General features: G+C 38.8%; 2 protein-coding genes across 18 annotated transcripts in view; both read right to left on the reverse strand.

The window, feature by feature from the left end:
- Positions 1-14,956, reverse strand: part of INSC (INSC spindle orientation adaptor protein) — an 864,422-nt gene extending 849,466 nt beyond the window's left edge. Inside the window, exon 1 of the mRNA XM_085011965.1 lies at positions 14,864-14,956. The gene's annotated coding sequence lies outside the window, so the exon portion shown is untranslated. The remainder of the gene's footprint in view (positions 1-14,863) is intronic.
- PDE3B (phosphodiesterase 3B) overlaps positions 1-19,358 on the reverse strand; it is a 324,331-nt gene that overhangs the window by 276,384 nt on the left and 28,589 nt on the right. For 2 of the 17 annotated variants that reach the window (XM_085011947.1, XM_085011944.1), the window contains one exon: positions 17,958-18,230. The exons of the other annotated variants lie outside the window; for them this stretch is intronic. The gene's annotated coding sequence lies outside the window, so the exon portion shown is untranslated. The remainder of the gene's footprint in view (positions 1-17,957; positions 18,231-19,358) is intronic. 17 annotated transcript variants of the gene reach the window in all.

Genomic DNA, 19,358 nt, shown 5'->3' on the forward strand with positions numbered 1-19,358 from the left:
CTGTGGTGCAGGTCACAGATGTGGATGGAATCCTGCATTGCTGTGGCTATGGCATAAGCCAGCAGCTGCAGTTCTGGATTTGAACCCTAGCCTGGGAACTTCCATATGCCACAGGGGTGGCCCTAAAAAGACAAAACTAAACTAAAATAAAACATAAAACAATGATGAGGTAAAAATTCTCTCTACTATCAAAAGTAAAAGTGAGAAAAACTCAATGTTAGTATAACTGGTAAACAGATACTGGAATGTTGCTATAGTACTCAAATTAAGAAAACCTTTCTAAAAAGCACAGTAGGGATATAGCTGTTAATCCCACTTTGGGGAAGAAAAAAGAAATATTTCAAAACTATTTTTATATCTGTATTTCTTTTAATTGTACAAAAACGAGATATGTTATATGCTCCAAATAGATTGTCATTATAACGTTGATATAGTAATATGATAAAATAATGAACTGCTGGGAGATGGGATTACGATGGCGGAATACAAGGACTGGAGCTCAACTTCTCTCCTAAAACAACAAAATTTGCAACTACATGCTGAGCAATCTTCAACCAAATGGACCAGGAACCTTATAGAAGATATTCTACTCCAGAAGACAAAGAGGAGGCCACATCAAAAGGTAGGAGGGGTGATTATGCTATATAAGCAACCCCATACCTCACATGTGGGAAGCCCCACAGACTGGAAACTAAATGGTTCACAGAGACTCACCTACAGGAGTGAGAGTTCTGAGCCCCACATCAAATTGCCACAGGATCTGGCACTGGGAAAAAGAGCCCCTGGAACATCTGGCATTGAAGGTCAGTGGGGCTTGTGTACAGGAACTCCATGGGACTGGGGGAAATGGAGACCCCATTCTTAAAAGGCACACACAGATTTTCACGTGCACTGGGTCCCAGGGCAAAGCAAAGTCTCCATAGAAATCTGGGTTAAAACTGACTGCAGTTCTTGGAGGACCTCCTGGGAAAACAGGGGTGAATGTGGCTTGTTGTGGGGGAAGGACATTGGAAGCAAAGCTCTCAGGAATATTCAGCAGCATACCTTTCTCTGGAGGTGGCCATTTTGGGAAAATCTGGCCCCACCTGTCAGTCAGCACTGAGAAGCCCCAGGGGCAAACAACAATCCAGGTGGGATCATAGCCCCACCCATCAGTAAATAGGTTGCCTAAAGATCCCCCAGGCACACAGCCTCCTCTAATCTCATCCAGAGACAAAGTCCCGCCCACCAGAGGGATTAGAATCAGCTCCACCTACCAATGGGCAGACATCAGTCCCTCCCATCAGGAAGCCTACAGCAAGCCCCCATACCAACTTCAGCCACAAGGGGGGCAGACACCAGAAGTAAGAGAGGCTACAACTCTATTCTCTGTAAAAAGGTCACCACACCAAAAATCTATAAAAATGAAAAGACAGAGAACTATAACTCAGATGAGGGAGAAAGAAAAAACCCCATAAAATCAGCTAAGTGATCAGGAGATTCTCAGCCTCCGGGAAAAAGACTTTAGATTGTTGATGCTGAAGATGATGCAAGACATTGGAAATAAACTGGAGGCAAAGATGAAGGAAACACTGAGCAAAGAGATACAAGATGTAAAACTTAAACAAGAAGAGATATAAAATATAATAACTAAAATAAAAAATTCACTAGAAGCAACCAACAGCAGAATACAGGAGGCAGAAGAACGAATAAGCGAGGTGGAGGACAGATTAGTGGAAATTACGGATGCAGAACAGAAAAGAGAAAAAAGATTGAAAACAAATGAAGAGAGTCTCAGAGAACTCTGGGACAATGTTAAATGCACCAACGTCTGTATTATAGGGGTGCCAGAAGGAGAAGAGAGAGAGAAGGGGACAGAAAAAAATATTCCAAGAGATAATGGCCGAAAACTTCCACAACATGGGAAAGGAACCACTCACTCAATTCCAGGAAGCACAACAAGTACCATATAAAATAAACCCAAGGAGGAACACCCCAACACACATATTAATCAAACTGACCAAAATTAAAGACAAAGAGAAAATCTTGAAAGCAGTTAGAGAAAAGAAACAAACAACATACAAGGGAACCCATATATATATATATATATATGTATATATATATATAGAGAGAGAGAGAGAGAGAGAGACTCCTATATCAAACTTCAGAATAACTGCAAACCAAAAATCTACAATTGATACACAAACAAATAAGAAAAATCAACTCAAATACAACACTAAAGATAGTCATCAAACCAGAAGAGGAGAGAACAAGAGAAAAAGGGAAGAAAAAAGAGCAACAAAAACAAATCCAAAGCAATTAATTAAATGGCAATAAGAACATACACATCAATAATTACCTTAAATGTTAATGGACTAAACGCCCCAACCAAAAGACATAGATTGGCTGAATGGATATAAAAACAAGACCCATATATATGCTGTCTTCAAGAGACCCACTTCACTTCTAGGGACACATACAAATTGAAAGTGAGAGGATGGAAGGAAATATTCCATGCAACTGGGAATCAAAAGAAAGCTGGAGTAGCAATACTCGTAAGAGACAAAATAGACTTTAAAATGAAGAACATTTTAAGGGACAAGTAAGGTCACTACATAATGATCCAAGGATCAATTCAAGAAGAAGATGTAACAATTTTAAATATCTACGCACCCAACATAGGTTCACCACAATATTTAAAGCAACTAACAACCTTAAAAGGACAAATCAATAATAACATGATCATAGTGGGGGACTTTAACACCCCACTTACAGCAATGGACAGATGATCCAGAGAGACAATCACAAGGAAACACAGACCCTGAATGAAGCACTAGACCAGATGGACTTAATAGATATTTATAGGTCATTCCATCCAAAAGCAACAGAATACATACACATTCTTCTCAAGTGCACATGGAATATTCTCTAAGATTGATCACATCCTGGGCTACAAATCCAACCTCGGTAACTTTAAGAAAATTGAAATCATATCAAGCATCTTTTCTGACTACAACACTATACAACTAGAAATCAACAACAAGAAAAAAACTGCAAAAAACACACAAACACTTGGTGACTAAACAACATTCTACTAAACAACCAAGGGATCACTGAAGAAATCAAAGACTAAATTAAAAAATACCTAGAAGTAAATGACAACAAAGATACGACACTCCAAAACCTATGGGGATGCAGCAAAAGCCATTCTAAGAGGAAAGTTTAGAGCAATACAAGCCCACCTCAGCAAACAAGAAAAAGCTCAAATAAACAAGCTAACTTTACATCTAAAGCAGCTCAAGAGAGAAGGACAAGACCTAAAGTTAGTAGAAGGAAAGAAATCATAAAGATCAGAGCAGAAATCAATGAAATAGAAACAGAGACAACCACAGAAAAGATCAATGAAACGAAAAGCTGGTTCTTTGAAAAGATCAACAAAATTGATAAACCCTTAGCCAGACTTATCAAGCAAAAGAGAGAGGACTCGGAGTTCCCGTCATGGCGCAGTAGTTAACGAATCCGACTAGGAACCATGAGGTTGCAGGTTCGATCCCTGGCTTTGCTCAGTGGGTTAATGATCCGGTGTTGCCGTAAGCTGTGGTGTAGGTTGCAGACGCAGCTTGGATCCAGCGTTGGTGTGGCTCTGGCGTAGGCCGGTGGCTGCAGCTCCAATTCGACCCCTAGCCTGGGAACCTCCAAATGCCACAGGAGTGGCCCAAGAAATAGCAAAAAGACAAAAAAAAAAAAAAAAAAAAAAAAAAAAAAAAAAAAAAAAGAGGACTCAAATCCATAAAACTAGAAATGAAAAAGGAAAAGTAACAACAGACATCACAGAAATAGAAAGGATTATAAGAGACTACTATATGCAACTATACGCCAATAAAACGGAAAACCTAGAAGAAATGGACACATTCTTAGAAAGGTACAATCTTCCAAGACTAAACCAAGATGAAATAGAAAAGAAGAATGGACCAATTGCACGAACTGAAGTTGAAACTGTGATTAAAAAACTTCCGGAGTTCCCATCGTGGCGCAGTGGTTAACGAATCCGACTAGGAACCATGAGGTTGCGGGTTCGGTCCCTGCCCTTGCTCAGTGGGTTAACGATCCAGCGTTGCCGTGAGCTGTGGTGTAGGTTGCAGACGCGGCTCGGATCCCACGTGGCTGTGGCTCTGGCGTAGGCTGGCAGCTATAGCTGCAATTGGACCCCTAGCCTGGGAGCGGCCCAAGAAATGGCAAAAAGAAAAAAAAAAAAAAAAAAAAACAAACTTCCAACAAACAAAAGTCCAGGACCAGATGGCTTCAAAGGTGAATTCTATCAAACATTTAGAAAAGAGCTAACCCCTCTCCTTCTGAAACTATTCCAAAAAATTGCAGAGGAAGGGATATTCCCAAACTCATTCTATGAGGCCACCATCACCCTGATACCAAAACCAGACAAAGATACCACAAAAAAAGAAAAGTATAGGCAAATTTCACTGATGAACATTGATGCAAAAATCCTCAACAAAATACTAGTAAACTGCATCCAACAATACATTAAAAAGATTGTACATCATGATCAAGTGGGATTTATCCCAGGGATGCAAGGGTTCTTCAATATCTGCAAATCAATCAGTGTGGTACACCACATTAACAAACTGAAGATTAAAAACCATATGATCCTCTCAATACATGCAGAAAAAGCCTTTGACAAAATCCAACACACGTTTCTGATAAAAACCCTCAGAAAGTAGGCACAGAGGGAACCTACCTCAACATGATAAAGGCCATATATGACAAACCCACAGCTAACATCATTCTCAATGGGGAAAAGCTGAAAGAATTCCCGCTGAGATCAGGAATAAGACAAGGATGTCCACTCTCGCCACTACTCTTCAACATAGTTTTGGAAGTCCTAGCCATGGCAATTGGAGAAGTAAAAGAAATAAAAGGAATCCAAATTGGAAAGGAAGAAGTAAAACTATCACTATTTGCAGATGACATGATACGATACCTAGAGAATCCTAAAGACTCTACCAGAAAACTGTTAGAGCTCATCCATGAATTTGGCAAAGTCACAGGATACACAGAATACACACTGATACACAGAAATCAACAGCATTTCTATATACTAACAAGAAAAGATCAAAAAGAGAAATTAGGGAAGCAATTCCGTTTACCATCGCATCCAAAAGAATAAAATACACAGGATACACAGAATACACATTGATACACAGAAATCAACAGCATTTCTATATACTAACAAGAAAAGATCAAAAAGAGAAATTAGGGAAGCAATTCCGTTTACCATCGCATCCAAAAGAATAAAATACCTAGGAGTAAACCTACCTAATGAGACAAAAGACGTGTACTCTGAAAACTATAAGGCGGTGATGAAAGAAATCAAAGATAGTACAAACAGATGGAAAGACATACCATGCTCTATTGACTCTTGGAAGAGTCAATATCATCAAAATGACTATACTACCCAAGGCAATCTACAGATACAATGCAATCCCTATCAAATTACCAAGGACATTTTTCACAGAACTTGAACAAAATATTTTAAAGTTTGTTTGGAAGCACAAAAGACCCAGAATAGCCAAAGATACCCTGAAAAAGAAAAATGGATCTGGAGGAATCAGGCTCCCTGACTTCAGACTATACTACAAAGCAATAATCATCAAAACTGTATGGTACTGGCACTAATATAGATCAGTGGAACAGGATACAAAGCCCAGAATTAAACCCACCCACCTACAGTCAAGTAATCTATGACAAAGGAGGCAAGAATATACAATGGAGAAATGACAGCCCATTCAATAAGTGGTGCTGAGAAAACTGGACAGCCACATGGAAAAGAATGAAATTAGAATACTCCCTAACACCATACACAAAAATAAACTCAAAATGGATTAAAGACCTAGATATAAGACCAGACTCTACATAAAACTCTTAGAGGAAAACATAGGCCAAACACTCTCTGACATAAATGACAGCAACATCTTCTCAGATCCACCTCCTAGAGTAATGACAGTAAAAACAAAAATAAACAAATGGGACTTAATTAAACCCAAAAGTTTCTGCACAGAAAAGGAAACCCTAAACAAAATGAAAAGACAACCCACAGAATGGGAGAACATCTTTGCAAATGAATCGACTGACAAGGGATTAATCTCCAAAGTTTATAAACACCTTCTGCAGTTCCATACCAAAAAAACAAACATCCCCATCAAAAAATGAGCAGAAGATCTAAACAGACAATTCTCCAAAGAAAACATCCAGATGGCCAAGATACACATGAAAAGATGTTCAACATCACTCATTATTAGAGAAATGCAAATCAAAAACATATGAGGTACCACTTTACACTAGCCAGAATGGCCATTATCCAAAAGTCTACAAACAATAAGTGCTGGAGAGAGTGTGGAAAAAAAGGAACCCTATTACACTGTTGGTGGGATTGTAAATTGGTGCAACCACTGTGGAAAACAGTATGGAGATGCCTTAGAAAACTAAACATAGAACTACCATTTGACCCAGCAATCCCACTCCTGGGCATCTATCCAGAGAAAACCATGACTCGAAAAGACACATGTACTCCAGTGTTCACTGCAGCACTATTTGCAATAGCCAAGACAAGGAAACAACCTAAATGTCCATCAACAGAGGAGTGGATAAAGAAGATGTGGTACATATACACAATGGAATATTACTCATCCATTAAAAGGAACGAAATAATGGCATTTTTAGCAACATGGATGGACCTAGAAAATATCATGCTAAGTGAAGTCAGCCATGCAATGAGACACCAACATCAGATGCTTTCACTGCCATGTGCAATCTGAAAAAAGGACAGAATGAACTTTGCAGAAAAGATACTGACTCATAGACCTTGAAAAACTTATGGTCTCCAGAGGAGACAGTTCAGGGGGTGGGGGGATGTGTTGGAGTTGTGGGATGGAAATCCTATAAAATTGGATTGTGATGATCATAAATGTAATAAATTCATTGACTAATACAATTTTTTTAAAAAATGAACTGCTAATAAAAATAATAAATCTATGAACAATGGCTATTAACTGAAACAAAAAATAGAAATTTAAATATTATGAAAATAATTTCTTGATATAAGTATGTAAGCATTAGGTATGTATAACAATAAATATTAAAAGAAAGCAAGCAGAATCTTTTAACTGGTGGCTATTTTATAGTAAAGGCATTCTTTGTACTTTTTGTTGCTCTATTTAGAAATATTTTGCTTGTATCACCTCTGTTTGGTTAAATACATATAAAACATACTACATTTAGTTTTCAGTGAAATTTCGCAGAGATTCAACTATGAAATTTGGCAGATGACATAACTCACAATACTCTATTCTCCTTCAACCCATCCCCATTCTAAAACTCCTAGGAATAGCTGACATTTAAAATGGAAATTCCTATCATTTAGTTATTATAGTGGATTCTGTGGTATACCACCTACATAGATCACCCCTCTAGGACTGAAGCACTCATTCCCCTGCCTGCTGTGAGAGTTAGTTGAGAGCTGTCAGATGAATGTCTCTCCAAGAATTGCCTTCTCTCAATTGAAGAAAGCTGCCTGGCTCAAGGTCATGCTACTTTCCTTGGGGGCAGCCACTTTTTTTTTTTTTTTTTTTTTGTCTTTTCTAGGGCCGCTCCCGCAGCATATGGAGGTTCCCAGGCCAGGGGTCCAATCGGAGCTGTTGCTGCCGGCTATGCCAGAGCCAACACGGGATCCAAGCTGCATCTGCGACCTATACCACAGCTCACGGCAATGCTGGATCCTTAACTCACTGAGCAAGGCCAGGGATCGAACCTGCAACCTCATGTTCCTAGTCAGATTCGTTAACCACTGCGCCACAATGGGAACTCCGGTTTTTTGTTTTTTTTTTTTTAACTAAAAAGACTAACACTCAAAGCTTTGTGTGTCTATTATATAGACATTAAGAATCCCTGGGCAATCTATGTCTGGAAGGTTCATTTACCTCACCAGCAACATTGACACTATTTCCTCTTCTTTGGAAACTTCATTTTCCTGGGCCTCTATTGCATGTGTTGAATACTAGAAGGAATCAGGAAACCTTTCAGTTCTGCTTCTGTCTAAAGGTCATTTTCTTTCTCTTTAGATCTCTGGTTGTGTCAGGCTCTGAGCTTCTCTATCCCATCATTCCAGAAAGCTACGGGTCCCACTAGCTAGCACTTGTCTCCTCTACCCACAGTAAGTTCTAGATGCTGAGAGAGTTATGGGGATCTCTCTACAGGGACACCAGGAGTAGGGAAACTTAAGGTCCTCTGGCTGGCAGTCACCGTCTTATTTTTGTTTCTTTCCTTTGCCCCCACTGCTTTCCTCTCATGGTCAGAGTTGTCACTCTCTTACTCTATTGTAATTTCAAGTTCCTCTACCCACTGTGATTTGCCACCTTTTTATTGTAAATTTCTGAATTACACGTTCAAATTTTATTACTATTATTATATTATTACACTTTAAAAGTTCTGAATGACAAAGCTATAAATGAGACCTCTGTCCTTCCTCCCTCTCTTCTTTCCTTTCGTGTCTCCCCTGCCCCACCGTTTCTGGCTGCACCCAGAGCATATGGAAATTCCTAGGCCAGGGACTGAATCCAAGCTGTATATGGCCAACACCACAGCAGTGGCAGTGCTGGATCCTTACCCACTGTACCAGGCGGGGGATCGAACTAGCAATGCCACAGAGATAAGCCAGATCATTAATCCACTGCACCACAGCAGGAACTTCCCTTCCTTCCTTCTTGCAAAAAATTTCTTGTGTACCAACTCTGAGTCATCTACTAAGTAAAGGTACCTACCCTTATTTAAGGTTATTAAATGTGATATTAGGGACATAATCATTCCTTCTTGAGATCTTCCTAAGGGCCAAAGTTGGCGGCAGACTGCTGGTCTGTCTGAATCTTGCAGCATATTCCACTGGGACAACCAACCCAGAGCTCATGCCCTTGGAGGGAGAGTATATTAACAGCATTTTCTTTGTGTAGGAAAGCCTCCAAGTTTTATAAAGCCCCACTATATTTAGTGCAGTAAAGTAAAGGGTCCCTAACCAGTGGATTTCTATCAACCAGCCTCAAAGGCCAACTGGATAGGGAGGTTGGAAGCCACAACCCAACCCCCTTCCAAGTGGCTCCTTTAAGACATCACGCCCTCTTGAGCAGTTTTAAGTCAAGAGCCACTTAAAACTGAGCCTTTTCCATCTTCACATTGTTGTTGACCTTAGTTCTAAAGCCTGAACACACTTCTCAACCTTTCTACAACCTCAGAGTTTCTGATCTTGCAATCATGTTTCCAAATATAGCCTTGACTCTCCCTCAGGATATAGCTTGGGGTTAGTAAAGGGAACCACTGCTCCTTTTCATCACATTATCTCAAAGTCTTTTCCAATGGAGAAATATGTACAAGGTAGACAAAAACTGTGACTTTTGATGTTAATCCTCTGGTTGCAGAAACTTTCTTGTTTTTTGTTCATCTTTGGTATTCTACCAAGGACACCATTTCTCTGACTTTGGTTTAATTCCTGAGTCAGGATTCAGGCCCCCTACTATTAAGACAAATCAAAGAAAGTTGAAAGAAGAAAGATTAATTGCACCACAGAACCTTAGTTATTTCTGAAATTGAGGCACCAGGTGCCTCTGAAAATAGGAATATTGGATGTGGGTGGGAAAAAAAAAGATTATTTGAAAGTTTTATAACTATCAGATCCCCAGATCTACTCAACAGCACAGCCAAATGGCTACCTAGAAGCCAGGTAGTTGATTCTCTTGAGAGGCTGGGTCAAAGACTCTCAGCTTAGTGCACCAACATAGCTAAAGATCAAATAGAGTTTTTATCATGAATGGATGTTGGATTTTGTCAAGTGCTTTTTCTGCATCTATTGAGATAATTATGTGGTTTTTTACTTTTCTTTTGTTAATGTGGTGTATGATGTTGATTGATTTGCATATGTTGAACCATCCTTGTGAACTTGGGATGAATCCCGCTTGGTTGTAGTATATGATCTTTTTTATATGTTTTTGGATTCAGTTAGCTTAAATTTTGTTGAGAATTTTTGTGTTTATATTCATCAAAGACACTGGCCTATAATTTTCTTTTTTGGTAGTATCTTTGTCTGGTTTTGGTATTAGGGTGATGGTGGCTTCATAGAATGTCTTTGGGAGGATTCCTTATTCTTCAACTTTTTTGAAAAGTTTAAGAAGGATGGATATAAGTTCTTCTTTGTATGTTTGGTAAAACTCGCCTGTGAAGCCATCTAGTCCTGGAATTTTGTTTGTAGGGAATGTTTTTGTTATATATTCAATTTCATTTCTAATGATAAGTCTGTTCAATTGATATATTTCTTCTTGATTCAGTTTTGGCAGGCTGTACGTCTCTAGAAAGTCTTCTAGGTTGTCAAATTTGTTGACATTTAATTTTTCATAGTATTCTCGTATGGTTTTTTGCATTTCTGCTGTATCTGTTGAGATTTCCCTTTTTTCATTTCTCATTGTGTTTACTTGAGTTCTTTCTCTCCTCTTGGTGAGTCTGGCCAGAGGTTTGCCAATTTTGTTTACCCTTTCAAAGAATCAGCACTTGGTTTTATTGATTTTTTCTATTGTTTTTGAATCTCTATTTTACTGATTTCCTCTCTAAAAAGGGTACCCTACTTTACTGTGGGTAGGAATATAAACTGGCATAACCATTATGAAAAATAGTATGGAGGTACCTCATAAAACTAAATATAGAACTACCATATGATCCAGCAATCCTACTCACAGGTATATATCCAGACCAAACTTTCCTTGAAAAAGATACATGCACCCTTATGTTCATAGCAGCACTATGGACATAGTAGCCACGACATGGAAACAACCTAAATGTCTATCAACAGACGAATGGATTAAGAGGATGTGGTATATATACACAATGGAATATTACTCAGCCATAAAAAGAACAAAATAATGCCATTTATAGCAACACGGATGGAACTAGAGACCCTCATACTAAGTGAAGTAAGTCAGAAAGAGAAAGACAAATACCATATGATATCACTTATATCTGGAATCTAATATAGGGCACAAATGAACCTACCTACAGAAAAGAAACAAACTCATGGACCTGGAGAACAGACTTGTAGTTGCTAAGGGGGAGGGGGAGGGAGAGGGATGGACTGGGAGTTTGGGGTTAGTGGATGCAAACTATTGCATTTGGAATGGATAAGCAATGAGATCCTGCTGTATAGCACAGGGAACCATATCTAGTCACTTGTGATGGAACATGATGGAGGATAATGTGAGAAAAAGAATGTGTGTATGTGTATGTATTTTTATATATGACTGTGTCACTTTGTTGTACAGCAGAAATTGACATAACATTGTAAATCAACTTAAATAAAAATATAATAAAAATCTTTTTTAAAAAGATTAAATAGAAGTCTCTGTAAAGAATGATGAACTCCTCTCACCCCTACTCTCCAGCCTTTTCCCCCTGATTACCTCGCAGAAGGCTAAAAGCCAAGTTTATAAACTCCATTGCAAAAGGATTTCTTTTACTAACTAACTAACCAGGCTTGGAGAAAATATCTTCCGTTAATGATATTTGGAAGTCCTTTCCAATCCTACCCCTGAAATGTGACACTACTACCAAATTCAACAGTCCAACAAACTCTGCCCATTCACAGGGAGCACTTAAGTGCCTCACTCTTAAATGTGAATAGACAGTCACTTCTGAAAACTTACAACTGTAATTACAAACAAAAGGCATTCAGAGGGAGATAACAAAGTAGGAAATAAAAGAAAACATGAAGTACTAAAATGAATGCCCTTAGAGAGCTAAGAGAAAATATTGCACCCATGAAATAAGAACAGAATGCCATTTAAAAACAAAGCAATGGGAGTTCCCATCATGGCTCAGCAGTAATTTCCTGATTAGTATCCATGAGGTTGTGCGTTCAGTCCCTGGCATTGCTCAGTGAGTTAAGGATCCTCTGATTCAACCCCTAGCCTTCCATATGCCATGGGTGAGGCCCTAAAAAAACAAAACAAAACAAAACAAAAAAGAAAAATAAAAAAAGTAATAGGAAGGAAAGAAGGGACAGAAAACTAGAAATAGCTTTAGAAAATAAAAATATGATAGATTTTAAAATTCAATGGAAGAATTAGAAGACAAAGAAAATCTCCCAAGGGAAATATAAGAAGAAAATTATATCAGTTCGAGTGATACAACAACTGAATCAAGGGTTCTAGAGTGAGCAGAGAAAATGGAGGGGAGGGAATTACTAAATTAAAAATGTGCAGGAGTTCCTGTCGTGGCTCAGGGGTTAACGAATCTGACTAGGAACCATGAGGTTGTGGGTTCGATCCCTGGGCTTGCTCAGTGGGTTAAGGATCTGGCATTGCCATGAGCTGTGGTATAGGCCACAGACATGGCTCGGATTCGGCATGGCTCTGGCGTAGGCCGGCGTCTATAGCTCCGGTTGGACCCCTAGCCTGAGAACCTCCATATCGCGGGAAGTGGCCCTAGAAAAGGCAAAAAGACAAAAAGACAAAAAAAAAATGCATAATAATTTCTCAAAACAGAAGGAAATGTGTTTTCAGGTTGAAAGGGCCCATGATGTTGAGGTTCATTACACAGTGTGAATGAGAAAAGACCCTAACCTAAAGTGCATTATCATGAAATTTCAGAATGTTAGAAAGACAAGGAAGATCTCAAAACATCCCAGAGAAGATTAAAAAAAAACCTTGAGTCCTATAAGCAGTACCTAGTGTCAAACTTCTCAATAGCAGTATAGAAAGCTAGAAGACAAAGAAGCAATGTTTTTTAAATTCTGAGGGAAAATTATTTCCAACCTAAAATTCTATACCCAGACTATCACTTAAGTGTGCTAAGGAGTTCCCGTCGTGGCGCAGTGGTTAACGAATCCGACTAGGAACCATAAGGTTGTGGGTTCGGTCCCTGCGCTTGCTCAGTGGATTAACGATCCGGCATTGCCGTGAGCTGTGGCGTAGGTCGCAGACATGGCTCGGATCCTGCGTTGCTGTGGCTCTGGCGTAGGCCAGTGGCTACAGCTCCAATTCGACCCCTAGCCTGGGAACCTCCATATGCCGCAGGAGCGGCCCAAAGAAATAGCAAAAGGATCAAAAAAAAAAAAAAAAAAAAAAAAAGTGTGCTGCTAAAATAAAGAAATTTCAGACATGCCAGTCCTCAAAAAAAATTTACCTTTCATAAACTTTCTCAGCAAGGTATTGCAGGATGAGTCCCACCAAACCAAGTGAGCAAACCAAAAGGAAGATATATGAGTTCTAGGAAACAAGAGACCAGCAAAAGAAAGATGTAAAAGGAATTCCCAAAACAATGAAAAAAGCAAGATGACAGCTGGGCAGCTGGCCTAGAAAGAGCAACCAGTACTGACTAGAGCTGGACAATGAAAAAATCCGGACAACATCCAGAAGAGATGTCTGTGAGAAAACAAACAAAACTGATAGAGTGAGAGATTTATAATTCTCTCAAAGGGCTTGGGTAGAAATTAGTGATTGCTCTATGGAAACTGAAGTTTAAAAAAGACAATTATTAACCTAAGGGAAAATAAAATGGCTATATAAGATACAAAGTGAACAGCAAGCAGTTCACCTGTGAACAATATTTCCATAGGTATAATAATTTAAACACTGAAAATGGGTTTAATCAAAATTTTAATTATAATGGGGGGAATGGTTATAGGTGAATGGTTATAGGTGAATCTCTATATGCCACTGAAAGAAAACAAAATCCTATCCTCCATAATAGGAAATCAAGAGCTAACACTGAAACTGAAAATAAAGGGGAAAAAACCTCAAATAAGCACATGAAGAAATAGTAAAAGATGTGATTATACTTGGCTCTGTTGAGCAGAAATCAGAGGTGGGAAGAAGTGGGCAAAGGGACTGCCATTTTGTTTTGTTATTTTTGGTAAAAGCCTATGTTTGACTTTTTATCCTATGTGCCTATATATATGATTTTTAAAAGGACTAAAGCAAAAAAAAAAAGTGAGTAAGAGAGGAAATAAAGAAGAAGAGAAAATTAGGGTAGAAAAAAATAACATGAAGTCAGAAGTAATATTAGATCCAGTACACATCATTGCTAAAGATAGGCTGAAAATTGGGTTCTGAGCTTTTTAGCAGCCAGCACAAAGTGGGAAATGTAATCATTTATACAGTTCCACAATGTCCAAGAGATAAAAAACAAACCACTTACTCAGGAGAAATGTATCTATTCCTGGTATTGAGATCTGAGAAACAGTTTTCCCATCTGTCCTCCTAAAGAGGCCACCCTGTGACGTAGTGAACCACATCCTCATCAACTTGCCTACAGTAGATGCAATAATAAGTTTATAGAGCTGTTTCTTATCATATCTCTCAACACGGGTTGATGGCAAAATGCCAATGCAGAGTTCAGTAAAAGCAATTCTATGAGGAGATGAAAATCTGTTCACTTCAGAAAGACGATAAAGCATGGTGGCTCATGTGTGGGCCTGGGTTCCAAATATGTCTCTTAAGAAAGTTACTCAACTACTCTGTACTCAGTTATCTCATCTCTAAAATGGGCCTAAACATCATCATCTCCTAGGATTTTGTAAGGATTAAATAAGTATACACATGTGAAGTGTTTAAAGTAATACCTGGCATATATAAGCACTAAAAAAAAAAAAAGATAGCTATTATTCAGAGAAATGTTTTTTTAATGGATCTTATATGTGAAGACTACCATAAACAGGAGTTCTCATTGTGGCACAGCAGAAATGAATCGGACTAGTTATCCACAAGGATGTGGGTTCGATCCTCAGCCTCACTCCATGGGTCAGGGATCCAGCACTGCTGTGAGTTGTAGTGTGGGTCACAGATGCAGCTCGGATCCCGCATGGCTGTGGCTGTGGTGTGGGCCAGCAGCTGTAGCTCCAATCCGACCCCTAGCCTGGGAATCTCCATATGCCACAGGCGCAGCCCTAAAAAGCAAAACAAACAAAAAACTACCATAAGTGAAACAGTGTGATACTGGTGAAGAGATAGATAGATCAATGGACTATTACAGGGAAACAGACGCAGATAAACATGACCAACTTCAACAAAGCTGCAAAACAATTCAGTGGAGGAAAGACAGCTTTAGCTATCATCATTAGCCATTAGGGAAAATGGGAATTAAAACCATAGATATATCATTATATATCTATGAGAATGGCTAAAATAAAAAAATAGTGACAAAGCCAAATGCTGACGGAGCAAACGGCTCTATCACGTATTGCTAGTGGTAATACAAAATGGTATAGCTACTCTACAATTTTTTAGAAAACTAAACATACACTTACCACATGACCCAGCAATCACACCCCTAGGCATTTATCCAGAGAAATAAAAATTTATGTCCACACAAAAACATAGAGAGGAATGTTTATTGTAGCTTTCTTTGTAAGAGCCTAAACTGGGAAACAACCCAAATATCCTTCAGTGGGTGAAGAGTTAAGCTACAGTGTGTCCATATCATGGAATATTACTCAGCAGTTTAAAAAAAAAAAAGCAAATTATTGATACATGCAACAATTTGGATGAATCTCAAAAGATTATGCTGAGTGAAAAAATAAAATCTCAAAAGGCTGCATACTGTGTGATTTAATTTACATAACCTTCTCGGAGTTCCCATCCATGGCTCAATGGAAACAAATCTGACTAGTATCCATGATGACGCAGGTTTGACCCCTGGCCTCACTCAGTGGGTTAAGGATCCAGCGTTGCTGTGAGCTGTGGTACAGATCACAGAAGCGGCTCAGATCTGGCGTTGCTGTGGCTGTGACATAGGCTGGTGGCTATAGCTCCAATTCCAACCCTAGCCTGGGAACCTTCATATGCCATGGGCACAGCCTTAAAAAGACAAAAAAAAATTATATAACCTTCTCAAAAATGATAAAATTATAGATGAGTTCCCTGGTGGCCTAGTGGATTTAGAATCTGGTATTGTCACTGCTGTGGCAAGAGTTTTTTTTTGATCCCTGTTCTGGGAATTTCTGCCTGCCATGGGTGTGGTCAAAAATAAATAAATAAATAATAAAATTATAGAGATGGAGAACAGATTTAGTGGTTCTAGGAATTTGGGTTGGGGGAGGGGAGGAGCCCAGGGGTAACAACAAAAGGGTAGGATGAGGGATCTTTGTGGTAATAAAACAGTTTTGTATCTTCAAGTGACTGCGGTTACATTAATCTACATATATGATAAAATTGCACAAACACACACACTCATGCACGCACATACAAGTACATGTAGAACTGGTAAATCTGAATTTGAATAAAGTCTGTTGATTGTACCCAGGTCAATTTACTGGATTTAATATTATACTACAGTCATGTAAAATGTGACCACTGAGGAAAACTGCGAAGGATACACTAGACCCTGCTGTACTATGTTTGCAATTTCCTATGAATTTATAATTATTTCAAAATAAGTCTTAAAAAGTAGATACTATGAAAATATTAGGTAAATCATATTTTAAAATCTTAGAAGTTCCCTTGTGGTGCAGCAGTTTAAGGGTCTGGTGGTGTCACTGCAGTGGCTCAGGTTTAATCCTTGGCCCAGGAAATTCCATATGCCTCAGCACGGCCAAAAAAAAAAAATATTCTTAATTTGGGGATTAAAGTTACCTTTACTCAGCAAACTCTTTCTTTACAGATTATCTAAAATGATAATTTAAACATTTAAAGGGTTGGTAGAAATTCATCTAAGAATGGGCTTCTTTCAAAAAAATAGTGAAATGGGAGTTCTATGGTAGACTAGTGGTTAAGGATCTGGGGTTGTCACTGCTATGGCATGGACCTGATCTCTGGCCCAGGAACTTCCACATGCCATGGACACAGATCAAAAAAAAAAAAAAAAAATTAGTGAAGTTAAAGAGTAGGGCGCATATGCATCTGTGTGTGCACTTGCGTTTAGAGAAAAACATGGTGATACAGGTGTTCACTGTTCCAAGAAGGCAGGTAGCACTTCCAAGAGTCCTTATAGAATGGAATTTCTTACCATAGACCCTCTGCTTTTCAGTTCAAAACCTAATTTTCCTCTAGATTGAGCATAGATTCTCATTAACTGAGCTCACAGTATTGATGTGCCAAATATGGTAATCTCAGCCACACACAGATTTGCAAGAAAAGCTAAGTTTCTTTCTGCTTTTTAAATCAACTTACTTTGAACTCGAAACCCACATTCTACAACCTGGAGGAATTTCAAACTAAGCAATTCCTTGCAAGGGCATCACTGGTCCGATTACTGCCCTGATACTCACTTTCACAGTTTGAAGGGTACTCTCAGGAGCATTTTCCTGGGAGTGACTGCAGCTTTTGTGATGCTTGGGACTCGGGGTGTCTTCAGGGCCTAGGATCAAGCATCCCTGGGCACTACATATGATTTTGTCTTCTGTATTACATCTCAGGTTGTGACATCTCCCTCTCCTCTCACCTCAGAGAAACTCCTAGAGAAGCCTCTTATGTCTCGAAGATCCTTTCTTTCACCATCCTCTAGACATTCAGAAGCATCTGATTAATTAGCTTAGCTTTTCCAGAGGATGGGAAAACCCACTAAATTGAAGCTCTTCTCCTTTTGGTCCTGCTAAAATCCCTGTGGTAAAGAATTATAAAGCCTTATTACCTCCTGAAAAGTGGGGGTAAATGTAGGCAGAACAAAATAAAATTATATTTTAACAATCATTCTTCCACAACTACATCGAACCAGAAAAGCTATTTTATTATTTTGTAGTGAACAACAAATGTCACAGCAACAAGTCACATCCACATAGCTAGCCCATTCTTTCCTCTTTAAAGAAGACTCTCAAGATTCTAATTAGACTATTTTTTGATGACCCTGGAAACAGAACCAGAGGTATCATAATAATTCAATATGTAAAGGGATCAGGCTGTCCTAGCCTGATGTATCAATCCCATAGCAGGGATACTCACTCATGTCATGCTAAGGGAGCTGGAAACACTGGAAGTTCTTGGCTATAATCCCCTGGATCCATGTTCATGTTGAGAGTGTCCTTGCCAGTGGAGTTGCAATAGTCAGAGGTCTTTGTCTGGGACTTTGTCTCCTAGGGGAGCATTTGGATGAACACCACCAACACTTGTCCTGGAGACTCTCCTTTCTCTATGCTCCATAATCTCTTCTATCAAGTAACAGGCCAGTCCTGTGGGCCTAGGATGCATGTTTCTTCTGGATGATTTTTCATACATCTGTTTCAATCAATTGCATAGGGACTTTAAAATGAATTTTCAAAGAGCCATATGATTTCTTTGTTTTTGCACTAGACTTCCTGTACCCACCAAATCCTGAGAGTGGTATATATAAAACTAAGTATTTCAGAAGATCTTCAATATGGGATTCTAAATATCAGAAACATCTAAACAAAGGTATTAGCTTAAACAATGTAAAAATAATTATAAACTTAAAATTACATCATTGCAGAGTTCTGTTGTAGCTCAGCAGATTAAGAACCCGACTGCAAGGATGTAGGTTCTATCCCTGGCCTCACTCAGTGGGTTAAGAACCTGGCATGGCTGCAAGCTGTGGTGTAGGTCACAGACATGGCTCGAATCTGGCGATGCTGTCACTGTGGTGTAGGGTGGCAGCTGTAGCTCCATTCAACCCCTAGCCCAGGAACTTCCATATGCTGTGGGTACACTCAAAAAAAGAATAAAAAATTACATAATTGCAACCATTGAAGAACAGTTAGTTGTTACACGCAGCATGCATGATGATGGGTGAAATCTTCTGGATGCAAATGATCCAATAATAATGTCCCTGAAGTCAGATTTTTAAGGTTGAATATACACTGTCAAGATATTGAATGGCCTCACTGCAAAAGTCCCTGAGTATTTATATTTTGGTGGGTAATAATATCTTTCTGAATTACTGTATGTGTGCTGTGTTGAGATGTCTAATCCTCAGACATAGTAGCAATAATCTAGCATAGGACAGGAAAGTCCATGGCATTTCCTCCTACTCTTTGTAGAGAAATAATGGACCTCCCAGTGAAAGTATTGTACGCTGAACTTGCAAAGTGCTTTAAAGCAATCTTTTGGGTAATTCCTCACCTATGCATCTCTGTGTACATCAAGAATTATTATCCTATTTTCTTTTAATAGGAAAATAAGGATACAATTAATAATAATAATAACAACAGATTTCAAGGTCATTTTTCCTATGAAAAGTTTAACAAGTTACATTACCCATGGCAACAAGGAAAAAACTCAGACTGAGCCAGCTCCCTCAAACTCTGCTTAGTTACCTTTTATTCTCTAGTATCCTTTGCTTGTTTTTTTTTTCTCTTTTAAATTTTTTTCTTCTCTAGTTTTTAAAAT

This window comes from Sus scrofa, chromosome 2 (assembly GCF_054392235.1).
Source record: "Sus scrofa isolate SSC_HxYL_T2T_F1_AM1 chromosome 2, Sscrofa_HxYL_maternal_Yorkshire_Landrace_v2.0, whole genome shotgun sequence".
Lineage (NCBI taxonomy): Eukaryota > Metazoa > Chordata > Mammalia > Artiodactyla > Suidae > Sus > Sus scrofa.